This window comes from Caretta caretta, chromosome 2 (genome assembly GCF_965140235.1).
Source record: "Caretta caretta isolate rCarCar2 chromosome 2, rCarCar1.hap1, whole genome shotgun sequence".
NCBI classification, from domain to species: domain Eukaryota; kingdom Metazoa; phylum Chordata; order Testudines; family Cheloniidae; genus Caretta; species Caretta caretta.
In genome coordinates, this window is record NC_134207.1 from 143,281,787 (window position 1) to 143,297,328 (window position 15,542).

The window sequence follows — 15,542 nt, forward strand, 5'->3', positions numbered from 1 at the left end:
GCAACCCCATTGACTTCAGTGGGACTCCTTGTTGTCTCCATGTAAACCCACTGGTCAGAAAGGTACTATTCCATGTGAGTAAGGATGTCTCAGTCTGGCTCCAAATGAAAAAATAGATGAAGAAACTGAAGCATAGAGATATGAAGGGCTTAATTGTCACAGCCCTTACTTGGCCATGCAAAAGAGTAAGGCCTCCCCAATTTACTTCTCTGCACAATCTTTTCGGATTTTGATTCAAGCCATGGAGAAGAGATCAAGGACCACTTGGCCAGTACTCTTTGCTCTGAGCAAGTGAGTAGGGGATGGAACTGGGACTGTGAAGAACCTTAGCTAGGCCCCAGCCCACTGGCTAGAGTAGCTGGCCAGGTGGCTCTAGGGTTCCCAACTTTCTAATTGCAGAAAACCGAACACCCCTTGGAAAGGGGTGAGGCCTCTGGTTGGGGGTGTGTGCTCTGGGGTGGGGCTGGGGATAAGGGGTTTGGGATGCAGGAGGGGGGTCTGGGCTGGGGTCTAGGGGTTTGGAGTATGGGCTCAGGGCTGGGGCAGGGTGTTGGGGTACAGGATGGAGTACAGGGTGCGAGGTCCATGAGGGAGTTTGCATGCAGGAGGGGGTTCCAAGCTGGGGCAGGGGGTTGGGATGCAGGTTTGGGGTGCAGGCTCCTGGTGGTGGCTTGGGGTGCAGGCTCCTGCTGGCACTGACCTCAGGTGGCCCTGGCATTTCCTGGGGATGGAGGAAGTCAGTGTAGTTCCCAGGAAGTAGCAGCACGTTTCTCCATCTCCTAGGCGGTGGGGTGGCCAGGGAGCTCCACATGCTACCCCTGCCCGCAGGCACCGCAGGCTGGGAACCATGGCCAATGGGAGCTGCAGAGGTGGTGCCTGCGGGTGGGTGCGGCGCATGGAACCCCCGCTGGCCATCCCTCCGCCTAGGAGCTGGAGGGACATGCTTGTATCTTTCCACTTATAAATGGAGATGTAAATCCCCAGAGCCGGGCATGGAGCCTGCCTGCTGAGCTGCAGCCAACCAGATTTTTAGCGGCCCGGTTTGCGGCAAAGTCAGGAATAGAATCCAGATCTTATGAACACCATATGTTCTAATTATAATGATCCTTTTTCCCTTCCCCTTGAGTTTAGTCCCTTTTAAATTTCCCAAACTTTTAAATCCAAAAATCTGCAGACTGTTGCACTTCATAATGTATATTTAAAAAATCTGTATTATTGCAGGAAGCTCTCCTTCTCTGATCTAGAGCCCTGCAGTAAAGCCAATATAGTTTTTAGTTAATCTCTGCTCTTATTATTTTTTGTCTAATGACACTTTAACTGGACAAAGTGATTGCCAAGTTTAACCCTACTATAATCTCAATGGCAAAAGTTTCGAAAAACTTTTCCTTTCTCCCTTACCTGCAATGGTAATGCTTGAAGGAGTAATTGATTATTTTAGATCATTAGGATTCAGCTAGGAATTATTTGAAAAATATTTACAAGGAAGATGTATGTAAGAAGTACAGAATTATTGGAGATCTCAAAATCAAGCATTTCACTGATATCATATGCTACTGGTCACTTCACCTGTCTGTAGCTCAGTTTCCCTATCTGTAAAATGGGGATCATAATACTGACTTCCTTCGTAAAGCACTTTGAGGACTATAAGTGCTAGGGTTTTTTTATCATCTTAAAATCCAAAGCCTGAAATACATTTCAAATGACATATGGCAAATGTATTTATTATTATGAAAATGTAAGGATGTAAGGAAATAAACAAAGTTTTCTAAATGATAATTAGGGAAGGTTAAATCATGGCTTTGCCACATACCCCATCTAAGAAACAGCATGTTCTTGTGCTGCCTTAGGAGAAGACCAGGCAATCTACTGTAACTGAGAGAGTATGTCTGTACCAGTTTGAAAGTTACGTCACAGCAATTAATATGGTTCCCTCCTGCTCCAGGGAAAGTCAATGTGAGTTTTGCCACTGACTTCAGTGAGAGCAGGCCTGTGCCTGGAGTTCTCAGTTTTATACCGTTGGTGCCTTACAGTGGCACTGGATTCATTTCTGTTTGTTTGTGTTGCCCTTTATAGTTATTTTGAAAGTGCTTGAAATTCTCTCAAAAGCACATTCAGCACTTCAGTACTGCAAGGAACATTTCCCAGAGTATTTACTGATCATTGAACTATAGAACTATGATTACAAAACAGTTTTAATACAATTTCATGTCACTTGAAAAGATTAATGTAAGCGCATAATATGTCTATAGTGCCTACAGCAGTATGGATCTGCAAATTTCTCCTTCGCTTGTGCCCTCCTTGAGATACATCAGTTTCCTAGACTAATAGTAAAAGTCTAGTCATAAAATTCTCTGTAAGAGTTCTCCTCTAGAGCTATTCTGAGATTTTTCCAATTAAGTTTAAAAAATGACTGACTCTATAAAGGTCACATCTTCCATCTTCTCTTCCATAGCACCACAATGTCAAAGAAGTGTTTGCAATGTTCCCATACTATGGGATCATATTTTTCTTTACAATATTTTTTTAAAGTTTATTTCATTGGGCTGTAAGTGTGTTGGTGAAAACAAACAAACAAGCACAAAAACAAAACAAAATACCAGGAGAGAAAAAAGATGGGAGAAAAAGGAGAAAAGCCTGTTGAGAGTCTTTGGGTTAAGTTTAGAGGTGAGAGCAACAAGGGTGATGTTGTGGTGGGCGTATGCTATAGACCACAGATCAGAAGGATGAGGTAGACGAGGCTTTCTTTGGACACCTAACTGAAGTTTCCAGATCACAAGTCCTGGTACTAATGGGAGACTTCAATCACCCTGACATCTACTGGGAGAGCAATACAGCAATGCACAGACAATCCAGGAAGTTTCTGGAGAATGTTGGGGACAACTTTCTGGTACAAGGGCAACCGACTAGGGGCCGTGCTCCTCTTGACCTGCTGCTTACAAACAGGGAAGAATTGGTAGGGGAAATGGAAGTGGGTGGCAACCTGGGCAGCAGTGACCATGAGATGGTTGAGTTCAGGATACTCACAAAAGGAAGAAAGGAGAGTAGCAAAATATGGCCCCCAGACTTCAGAAAAGCAGACTTAGACTCTTAGGGAACTGATGGGCAGGATCCCCTGGGAAGCTAATATGAGGGGGCAAGGAATCCAGGAGAGCTGCCTGTATTTTAAAGCAGCCTTATTGAGGGTGCAGGAACAAACCATCCTGAAGTGCAGAAAGAATAGCAAATATGGCACGCGACCAGCTTGGCTTAACAGTGAAATCTTCGGAGAACTTAAACTCAAAAAGGAAGCTTACAAGAAGTGGAAATTTGGACAGATGACGAGGGAGGAGTATAAAAATATTGCTAGAGCATGCAGGGGTGTAATCAGGAAGGCCAAGGCATAATTGAAGTTGCAGCTAGCAAGGGGTGTGAAGGGTAACAAGAAGGGTGTCTACAGGTATGTTAGCAACAAGAAGAAGGTCAGGGAAAGTGTGAGACCCTTACTGAATGGGGGAGGCAACATAGTGACAGATGATGTGGAAAAAGCTGAAGTACGCAATGCTTTTTTTGCCCTGGTCTTCACAGGCAAGGTCATCTCCCAGACTGCTGCACTGGGCAACACAGTATGACGAGGAGGTGAGCAGCTCTCAATGGTGAAAGAACAGGTTAAAGACTATTTAGAAAAGCTGGACACGCACAAGTCAATGGGTCCAGATCTAATGCATCCAAGGGTGCTGAGGGAGTTGGCTGATGTGATTACAGAGTCATTCGCCATTATCTTTGAAAATTCATGGCAATCGGGGCAGGTCCCGAATGACTGGAAAAAGGCAAATATAGTGTCCATCTTTTAAAAAGGGAAGAAGGAGAACCTGGGGAACTATAGACTGGTCAGCCTAACTTCAGCCCCCCAGCAAAATCATGGAGCAGGTCCTTAAGGAATCCATTTTGAAGCACTTGGAGGAGAGGAAGGTGATCAGGAACAGTCAACATGAATTCACCAAGGGCAAGTCATGCCTGACCAACATGATTGCCTTCTATGATGAGATAACTGGCTCTGTGGATATGGGGAAAGCGGTGGATGTGATATATCTTGACCTTAGCAAAGCTTTTGATACAGTCTCCCACAGTATTCTTGTCAGCAAGTTAAAAAAGTATGGATTGGATGAATGGACTATAAGGTGGATAGAAAGCTGCCTAGACTGTCGGGCTCAAGGGGTAGTCTAGTCCAGTTGACAGCTGGTATCAAACGGAGTGCCCCAGGGGTCAGTGCTGGGGCTGGTTTTGTTCAAAATCTTTATCAATTATCTGGTGATGGGATTAATCGCACGCTCAGCAAGTTCACAGATGACACTAAACGGGGAGGAGTGGTAGATATGCTGGAGGGTAGGGATAGGGTCCAGAGTGACCTAGAAAAATTGGAGGATTGGGCCAAAAGAAATCTGATGAGGTTCAACAAAGACAAGTGTAGAGTCCTGCACTTAGGAAGGAAGAATCCCATGCACCGCTACAGACTAGGGACTGAGTGGCTAAGCAGCAGTTCTGCAGAAAAGGACCTGGGGATTACAGTGGATGAGAAGCTGGATATGCGTCAGCAGTGTGTCCTCGTTGCCAAGAAGGTCAATGGCATATTGGTCTGTATTACTAGGAGCATTGCCAGGAGATCGAGGGAAGTGATTATTCCCCTCTATTTGGCACTGGTGAGGCCACACCTGGAGTATTGCGTCCAGTTTTGGTCCCTCCATTACACAAGGGATGTGGACAAATTGGAGAGAGTCCAGTGGAGGGCAACGAAAATGATTAGTGGGCTGGGACACATGACTTACAAGGAGAGGCTGAGGGAGCTGGGGTTATTTAATTTACAGAAGAGAAGAGTGAGGGAGGATTTGATAGCAGCCTTCAACTACCTGAAGGGGGTTTCCAAAGAGGATGGAGTTTGGCTGTTCTCAGTGGTGGCAGATGACAGAACAAGGAGCAATGGTCTCAAGTTGCAGTGCAGGAGGTCTAGGTTGGATATTAGGAAACACTATTTCACTAGGAGGGTGGTGAAACACTGGAATGGGTTACCTAGGGAGGTGATGGAATCTCCATCCTTAGAGGTTGTTGAGGCCCGGCTCGACAAAGCCTTGGCTGGGATGATTTAGTTGGTGTTGGTCCTGCTTTGAGCAGGGGATTGGACTAGATGACCTCCTGAGGTCTCTTCCAACCCTAATATTCTCTGATTCTTTGATTATTTTGAGAGTCTGTTTTGAGACACCAGCTAAATTAATACCAGTAATTAAGTGTATTTCATACAGGACTATGACAACGACCCAAGCTAGTTTGCACACAAATTTAGGTTCTCTTGATCTATTCTAAATTGCTTGGATAGTGGATCCTAAAATCTATGATTGTCAGGCTCCTCTCTGTCACCTGTTACTATGCAAATGCATCTGGCCCTCCTGATGAAAATTAAGGAAACAGGCTATCATCCAGCCCTTGCCAAAGAAAGCCCACTTTGAGATTGCATGTGTGTGGTGCTATTGAGGAAAGAGCATAAATAACCCTGAGACTTCTGTAACTAGCAATATTAATGAGACAGAAACAGAACTGGGGGATAACTCACTGAGTCTGCTATCATGTGCACAGGAAATCCTATTGAGTAATGGAGGTAAAATACATCAGACTTCCATATCTTGCAAACCTGGCATTGTTTTCCTCCAAGCTGTGCCCAAAAGCATTCTTTGTGGAAGGTTCTTCAGCTTCTTTTAGGGTGTAGTATAAGAAAACAAATATTGGCTGTTGCCAGAAAAGGCAGAAACTGAAGCCACATCATTTTCAATTGTAATTCATCCATTATTTTGAATGGAAAAATGATCTGTTATTCTTGATAGGATTTATTTTTTCATATTTATAACTTCTTTGTACTGTAAATTTAGCATCATAGGGAAGCTTAACACAATTAGTATTGATTATAACTAAAGCAACTTAAAAGATATGTTTAAATGAATTAAAGACGAAGCAATGTTTCTAGACACTTTTTAAAATTACGAATAATTTCTCACATAAGCTGGGTTTTGATAAACTACATTAATATATTTGAAATTCAGTCCTTCCTGTATTTTGGGTTTTCTCCCTTCTAATTAAAACCTTTTATCATCTATGGATTTTACCTCTATTTTCAGTCATCTTCTTTCAACGAGAGCTCAATGGTGTCTCTCCCCTGCTCGTCCAAAACAAAGAATTGCCACTCCAGTCTCTCTGACTGGGTTCAGCCCCTCCTCTATGAGTGTCTATTTTCCTGCTTTCCATCCAGCCACCATTTCCTGTAGTACGACCCCCCTCTAGCTCTTCCACAGCTCTCTGCTCTTAGTTCTTCCCCAGAAGGCCTGACTGGGTCACATTGCCTACAAGTCACATGACTTTCTGCATTTTCCACACTTGGAGAGGCAAGACAATTGTGTCACAGGTGGGGCTGGGCCCATCTCCCATTAAACGAGCCAGCCACCCAGTGACAGGAAACAATATGAGAGTCAAACTTGGATCCTTGCACGACAATGCATTGAGTCATCACCACCCAGTGTCAACCTAGTATGCCTGTTTTGCTGTGAGGTTTTTGGAAATTATAGCCAAAACAATCAATTTTAATCTGATTTGATAATGCAGTGCTCAGCCTGTGAAAAATGCTCTCATTTTCCAGCAGTGTTTGAGTGAAGAAGGCCCAGGGACAAGGGGAGCCAGTTGATCTGAAGGAGTCACAAGAAACAGCAGGGAGGAATCTTTCATGTGTTAATCAGCTTACTAGATGGAAGAGATATAAGATGAGCACACTATGGTACATGCTCTGCCTTTGTATCAAAAAGTATATAATAGAATCATAGAATCATAGACTATCAGGGTTGGAACGGACCTCAGGAGGTCATCTAGTCCAACCCCCTGCTCAAAAGCAGGACCCATCCCCAATTAAATCATCCCAGCCAGGGCTTTGTCAAGCCTGACCTTAAAAACTTCTAAGGAAGGAGATTCCACCACCTCCCTGGGCAAGGCATTCCAGTGTTTCACCACCCTCCTAGTGAAAAAGTTTTTCCTAATATCCAACCTAAACCTCCCCCACTGCAACTTGAGACCATTACTCCTTGTCCTGTCCTCTTCCACCACTGAGAATAGTCTAGAACCATCCTCTCTGGAACTACCTCTCAGTTGAAAGCAGCTATCAAATCCCCCCTCATTCTTCTCTTCCACAGACTAAACAATCCCAGTTCCCTCAGCCTCTCCTCATAAGTCATGTATTCCAGACCCCTAATCATTTTTGTTGCCCTTCGCTGGACTCTCTCCAATTTATCGACATCCTTCTTGTAGTGTGGGGCCCAAAACTGGACACAGTACTCCAGATGAGGCCTCACTAATGTCGAATAGAGGGAAACGATCACGTCCCTCGATCTGCTCGCTATGCCCCTACTTATACATCCCAAAATGCCATTGGCCTTCTTGGCAACAAGGGCACACTGCTGACTCATATCCAGCTTCTCGTCCACTGTCACCCCTAGGTCCTTTTCCGCAGAACTGCTGCCTAGCCATTTGGTCCCTAGTCTGTAGCTGTGCATTGGATTCTTCCGTCCTAAGTGCAGGACCCTGCACTTATCCTTATTGAACCTCATCAGATTTCTTGTGGCCCAATCCTCCAATTTGTCTAGGTCCCTCTGTATCCTATCCCTCCCCTCCAGCGTATCTACCACTCCTCCCAGTTTAGTATCATCCGCAAATTTGCTGAGAGTGCAATCCACACCACCCTCCGGATCATTTATGAAAATATTGAACAAAACCGGCCCCAGGACCGACCCCTGGGGCACTCCACTTGACACCGGCTGCCAACTAGACATGGAGCCATTGATCACTACCCGTTGAGCCCGACAATCTAGCCAACTTTCTACCCACCTTATAGTGCATTCATCCAGCCCATACTTCTTTAACTTGCTGACAAGAATACTGTGGGAGACCGTGTCAAAAGCTTTGCTAAAGTCAAGATACAATACATCCACTGCTTTCCCTTCATCCACAGAACCAGTAATCTCATCATACTATATATCATACTATATATCATATTCTTATGATATACTATACTATGATATATACTATATCATCATACTATATATCGTATTCTTATGAAAGAGTAAAATAATGCCTTGCCCATTAAGGGGTATTGAGATGAGAAAGAAAGTCTCTCTTGAATGAGTAGACGCAATGTAGATAACCAGCCAGAGAATCTTTAAGAAATATTGGGAATATAGTAGCCCAGGCTGACTTTTGGAGGCCCTGTGGTGAATGGGGTTTTCCATATTCCAAATGCAGGGGCTGAGCTGGACCAAGGCTATATGTTAAGCAATTGGAGGAAGATGGCAGAAGAAGTCTCTGTGGGTCCCTGGAGAAAAGTAGAGGCAAAAATTTACCTTCTTGGGATAGGGGCTGAAATTTTTCATTTGGGGTTCCTGCAAAAGAGGGCTATCTCTGATTAGTTTGTTCCTGCTTCGGTTCTTGAAACAGCATTCATATATGATTCTTGTAAATAAACACATTATACTAAGAAAATACCCTGAATCCATGCCACTGATTTCTTATCTAAATGGAAGCCACCTTACAGGGCCTTGAATTTCATCTATCACGTGCCAAAAAGGACAAAGTATTGTATCATTAATAACAATTAAGCAAACCTCTTTGGAGTTGAAACATATTTAGTTTTCAGATCACAAGTATGCTTTGCATCACAAATCTCAAAGCCAAACTCATCCATACCTTCACAGTCTCTCTGGTTTTTGTGGGAAACTATTATTCAGTCCAGGCCTGCCGGAACCTTGCCCTCGGTTTTGAAAACCTCAGACAATCATTTAGTGAACTTGGCCTAAGCTTCATGTTTGTAATGAAACCTGACAGTGAGGGGTGGGGTGGGTGGGTGGGGGAGAGTGAGTTTGGCTTGATTTCTGATTTAATTATCAGTGTCTCTCACAGCTCTAGTTGTTACTATTTATGTAACAGAGCACCAAAAACATCAGCCAATGCATCAAGTCATATCCAGACCAAATTCATTCATTTGAACTGACATTTTATGGAAAAATGCTACTTTTAGTCTAAGAGCAGGAATACATTCTGGAGTCAGTCAGAAGGTTAATTAAGAATTCCATTGTATTATTGCTTCTTGATATAACTTGCCATTAAAGAAATATAATTTTTTTCCCAAGACTTTTCAGTCGACACAAGTAGTATAAGGGTCCTACCATCAATCAAACCCTAACCCCGCCCCTTGATGCCTTAGCCCCGCCTCTTCACCCCTTAGCCCCACCACCGGAAGTCCCACCCCCATGAGTTATTACTTCCGGGATCAAGGCTGCCACGTGACCAGAAGCAAGATGTGTCATGTGACACCCACCCCACCCCTTGACCCCTTAACCCCACCCCTTGACCTCTGCCTCCCACCGGAAGTCCCGCCCCATGGGGTATTACTTCCAGGGTCAAGGCTGCCACGTGGCCGGAAGCAAGGTATGTCATGTGACCCCCTATAACAACTCCTCCCACTGCCCTCTACCAATCAGGGTGGGTTTTGCCCCTGTAGGACTTCCCCCAAGAGGAGCTTTGACCAATCAGGGTGAGTTCCAGGGCGGGGTGTCCTCTCCGGAAGTGGGTCTTGTGACCCCTCTAACAACTCCTCCCCCCACCCCGCTACCAATCAGGAGGGGTTTTGTTCCGATAGGACCAAGAAGAGATTTAACCAATTAGGATGAGTTCTGGGGGCGGGGTGACCCGTCCAGAAATGATTCGTGTGACCCCTCTAACAACTCCTCCCACCAACCTCTACCAATCAGGCCGGCCCGAGAGCAGATTTGACCAAAATAGGGCAGGTTCTGGGATGGGGTGAACCGCCCAGAAGAGGGGCGTATGACCCCTCTGCCAATCAGAGCACAGCACCATCACCCCATAAGGCCCAGCGTCAGGCAGAAGAGGCTGTCTTTTACCAAGAGCGCGTGTTTTAGAAATCGTGGAAACATGGACTCCTTCACCACCCCCGTGAGAACTTCAGACTTTGTTTTAGCCCCAAGGTCCTTCGACAAACCACGGAGAAAGCGCTACATTAGCGACAGTTCCGAGGAGGAGGAGGGGGCAATTGAGGGGAGCCCTTTGGCCCAGCCATTGATGGATACCCCGGAACCTGAAACCCAGCCGCTTATGGGGCCCCGCGATGAGCGTGATGGCCTCTTGTTGTCCACCCCCCTGGAGGAGGAAGGTGATTGCAGCTCGGGGAAGTCACTAGTGGACAAGATGAACGCTCAGGTAAATGAATGCTTAAGAAGTGACGGTCGGGGTGGGGGTGTAACGGGGCTAGGAACCAGGGATTGTGTAAATCAAAAACCAAGCAGTGGGGTGCTTACGCTGTTTCTTTTTTGAAAAAAATCTCTCAACAGCTCGATGATGCCTTTCTAGAGGACCCGGAGACTCTGGACAGCGTTGCACCAAGCAGCGAAGATGAACCGGGCCCACCTTGTTTTTGCTCAACGCCGATACAAAATGTTGAAGAGGACTCCGAGGATGACGGCTATGAGGAGTTTAGGAGGAGGCTTGGCATGGAACTGACTGACCCAGTACCACGTCGTGAGCGTAAAAAAGTCATGCGGACTATTGTACATGTTGCTGTTTATTCTGTTCTTAATCACTGTCTTAGGGAAAAGCTTTTTGAAGATTGTGAGGGCTGTGTCATAGATGCACCAGGCCAGCGGCACCATGACTGCGTGACTTGGACTTCAGTGGATATAAACTGCAAGCTCCGGAGCCTGTGTGCTGAGCTGTGTTTGGAAAGCTTATTAAACACTGTTATTGCCATAGGTTATGCTGTGCAATGTCTGTGCCTAACCCAAGAACATTTAGCACAAGGGGTGACCTTGATAAATGTTGTGCAATTCAGTGGAGACCCTGACCACGTTTTAAAGAAAATGACCAAACCGGAAGATGCCTGCTTAGAGCGTTACATTGACCGTCTGGTCTGCACAAAAAGTTACAGAACCCTGCTTAAGAAAAAGGCTATTTGTAAGAAATCTAAAAGGATTAAGTTAGAAAATGGTGAGGGGCCAAACATGCGATATAAAACTTGGTAGCTGTAAATTTTAAAAAAATCTATTGAAAAGGGCTTTGTGACTATCTGTATTTCTGTTAAAAGGTCTCTGGCCCTTAAGGGAGCTTAAAGTCTTTTTTTTCTTTCTTTCTTTTTTTAATGGAGCATCTTGGTTTGTTTTCAAGGAGCTGTATGTCTTTTAAATAAAAAAAATTGTTTGTGAGAACCTAGCTCTTGTGTCTTTTGTGTAAGAGAGACCCATTTACAGCAAAAAAAAAAAAAAAAAGCTGAAATGTATGTTGTAGGAGGGGGAAAAATATCCTAAAAATGTGTTTACAATAAAACAAACAGGGATGGTTCAGACATGTGGTTGAGTACAATAGAGCTGACTTATTCTGTTGAACTGAATGGGTTTAATCACCCCCCGCACTGAATAGCCAGGGGTGACTGTGATTACTCACCCTTGTTGCCATAGGGTTAATTTTGATGGGGGTGCACCCATAGTAAGGTAGGTGGGTGGGTGAGGATGGTGAGTTCTGATTAATATGAAATGAAATAAAACCTCAGGAGTTTGCAGATGCTATTGGGCAGTTTAAATATAACCCCTGGAGTTGGTGGAATGCTATAGGCCAGTTTAAATATGGCCCAGGAGTTGGTTGAAGGCCACAGGGCACTTTTTTTCTAGAAATCACCCCCCGCCCCACCAAACTTTAAGCATGAAAGAAACATGTTTTTAGAAACAAAAACAAGCCCCAAGACATTCATTGATATCTGCAAAGGGCCCCTCACTTTAAATGGTTACTGTAAGAAGGCCCTACGGAGGGGGTGGGGGGAGAGTATTTGAACTTAAAAAAGAAAAAAAAGAAAAGCAGCCCAATTGTGCAGAAAACTTATTCCCCACCCCCGATCACAAAAGGGAATGCTAGGGAGGGGTGATCCAATCAACCTGCTAACTATTTTGAAACAAAAGAGTTAGGATGGTGTAAAAAAAGGTAGCTTGGAGACTGTCTCTTTCAACAGAAACTCTCTTGAATTGCTGCTGGACTGCAAGTGGAGGTATGTTCCCTGTTTCTTTTTAACTCTGAAAATATATATATATATTATATAATGCCATTCTGTGGCCATCCTATCTTAGTAAATAATGGTGCATATCTTTATTGCAGTGTGATCTGTTTAGCATGGAGCCAGTGACTTTAAGTTGCAGTTCATCACCAGGCCAAGGTAAAAACCATTTTTAACTGTAGTTGTGCTTAATAACTTCAGGTATTACATAGGTTGAATAGGGATTTGGGAGCTAATACTAACTAACATTTTGGCTTGTTTTTTTTACCCCAAAGACCCCAAGCACACATGGCTGGGGCGGGGCGGGGGCCAGAACAACCAGGGGTCTTTTTAAAAGCATGTGGGTTTATTGAAACATATTTTGTTGCAAACAGTGTTTTAAACTCTATGTGTGTGTGTAAAACATAGGTGGTTTTTAAAAAGTATATGTCTACAAACTGATGGTGATGGTGTGTTTCCAATTAACAGGGTTTTTACTTTGCAAAATGAGATGTATTTTTTAAAAAAAATATTTGTGGGGGTTGTTTTCAAAGTGGTAGAAATAAACTCAAAACCTGTGTTTGTTGTACAGCCTGAAATGGATTATTTTGTTTTAAAGCTATGACTTTTTTAAATAGAAAAAACACCCTAATGGATATTTTTTTATTTTATTTTAAAGTTTACTAGACTGTTTCATGTGTTTTATTAGAATGTTGTTTGCTTTACAGCACGGTCAAAACATGAGCGGATAAAAATGCTCAAAAGAAAAAGGAAAGAGACAACTGAAAAGAAAAATTCACAAGTGTCAGTGACAGATGGATGGATGAAGCCGGGTAAATATATTTTGCTTATTAGTCTGGTTAATTATGAGGTTTTGTATTTTAAGTACATACATAGGTGTGGGTGAGAAAAGCTGGCAAAGTTACGTTTTTGTAAAATGCTTTTTTTTCCCACCTGCCCCAAGCAGGCATATGCAGCCCTTCTGACAAGGCTGTAGTGGGAGCTACAAGGACCCCTCTCCGAGAACCACCAAAGAACCAGGAATCTGCTTTGAGACCTTTAACAACACAAAACAGCACAAGAGTGCAGATGAAGCATCAGCCCAGTCCAAACCTCATTTACGTCAAACCCAAGGACAAAACAAAACACTCTGGTAAAAAACATCCATGCAAACACAACTCCAGTTCCTCAGCGGCCACCGCCACGCCAAGCCCTGAGAAAACCATGAGCGAAAACGCCCACATTCACAAACCCGGAGCAGGCGCTCTAGGGGTTGTGAATAAAAAAACAAGGATTGAAAACACCTGCGATGCCAAGGTATTGCAACCATGCAAACACAACTCCAGTTCCTCAGTGGCCACCGCCGCACCAAGCCCTGAGAAAACTGTGAGCGAAAACGTCCACATTCACAAACGCGGAGTAGGCACTCTAGGGGCTCTGAATGTGTGCAGAAACACGCACATTCACAAACCCAGAGCAGGTGCTCTAGGGGTTGTGAATAAAAAACTAAGGACTGACAAAGATCCCCCATATTCTAGTATTTGGGAAGAGTTTGATGCTTCATTTAGAAAACTGATGGACACTGTATCCTCGGGGGGGGGGGGGTGTCTAAAACTACGGCATTCTAAAAAGATTTGGAAAAAATATGACTCTTTGTTCAGAAAACTGATGGACGCTGAATCCTCAGGGGGCCTAAAAGAAAGGGGGGATGGAAAGGGTGGCTCTGATCAGGCATGAGTAGGTGTGGAAAGGGGTACCCTCAAGGGTGCACATCAGCTCGTGTGTAAACAAAAGGGCGGACGGCGCTTGGGGGATAAACAGATGGCTGCCAAAAAATTCCAGGCCAGGGTCGCTGTAAAAATTTTAAAAAGGACTAAAGAGGTAATGAGGGAAAAAAACCAAAAAGAGATGCCCCCTACCAGAGGCTCTCAAACTGGTATGTCTGAAAATGGGGAGGTGAAATCAGACTCTGGTTTAGAAAATTCCCCAGAGTGCTCTCTAGACGGAGTCCCATCTACTCCCAATGACCCTCACGGAGACATCTCAGAGTCTGACTCTCAATTAGTATAGGATGTAGAAGATGCCACTGGTGGTTCCGTAGGGGAACCCCCAAGTATCCCTGAAAATGCAGAGGTGTATATGGAGAGAGTGAGAAGTTGGCAACGTGAATTACCCAGATTTGAGGGGTCGGTGTATTGTGAGGAGTTTCGTTTTGTCCATCTTGTGCAAATAAATTCAGCTCAACAGGCTGTTGAAGCCATACACAGAGGGATACAGCTAGTTCTTGATGACGTTAATGGTAGGGTAGGCCCTGATGATTACGTACAGTTACGTTTAGAGAGCCGTCGTTTAACTAACCCTTTGTTTTCAGTCAGAAGAACTAGGATGAGCTGTCTGCTGAGGATTTCTTAAACCAGGCCTCAAAGCTGCTTCAGAGCAATAGAGAATTGCATCTCGATGGGACGTTGCGCCTCATTGTGACAGTTGTAAAAAATAGGGGTGGGGGTGCTCGAAGAGTTTTAAATTCTATCCTTAGTAGTCAGATTATTCATAAAAAGAGACGATGTTTAGTAGACCTGACTTACACCTGTACCAATCTATGTTTTGCGGGAGGGCTCTTGGCCGTCATGGCCGGTCATAAACCTACGGATGCAGAATTGTTAGCAGAGGCGAGAAAGTTGCACGAGAAACTGGGGTGGTCAGATCAAAAAAAGGTTCTGCTCAGTGATGTAGCAAAGTTTGAACAGCATTTAGGAGTTAACATACAGGTGGTGCTGTATGTGGTGAAAGGTGGCTGGGGTTTTTTTAAAACGGGGGGCCCCGTGTACCCTAAGACTTATTTCATCCTGTTGCACATTGAACATTACTATGGGGTTCTGGATGTGAAAATGTTGTTCGGAGCAAAAAATTACTGTGAGTTTTGCCACACGGTGTACAGTCACGACCATTCTTGCAGGTATCGTTGCCGTCTCTGCTTGAGCGCAACATGCTCTGACAACATGGGCGTGCAGCTGAGGTGTCCTAGCTGTAAACTGTATTGTCGGTCCAAAGAGGGTTTAGACAGACATGTCAGCTGTGCGTCAAAAAACCAAGTTGAATGCCTGTCTAAAACTTTGTGCGATAAGTGTCAGGCGTACGTGGACAAGCGGCACAGGTGTAAAGGGAGGCGCTGTAAGCAGTGTCAGGGTTTGATCGTTGGAGATGTAGACGTTCACCTCTGTTTTATGGACAGCCTTAGAAAGCCCAAATCATCAGAAAAGTATATTTTTTATGATTTTGAATGCATGCAGGAGACTGGGTTGCACACTCCCAATTATATTTTTGCGATGTCCCTAAAGCCGGAAAAATCCTGGGAATTTAAGGGTGACGAATGTCTTTCTATGTTTGTTAAGACCTTTATTGGCAAAGAGTTCTGGGACTACACGTTCCTAGCACACAATTCCAAAGGTTA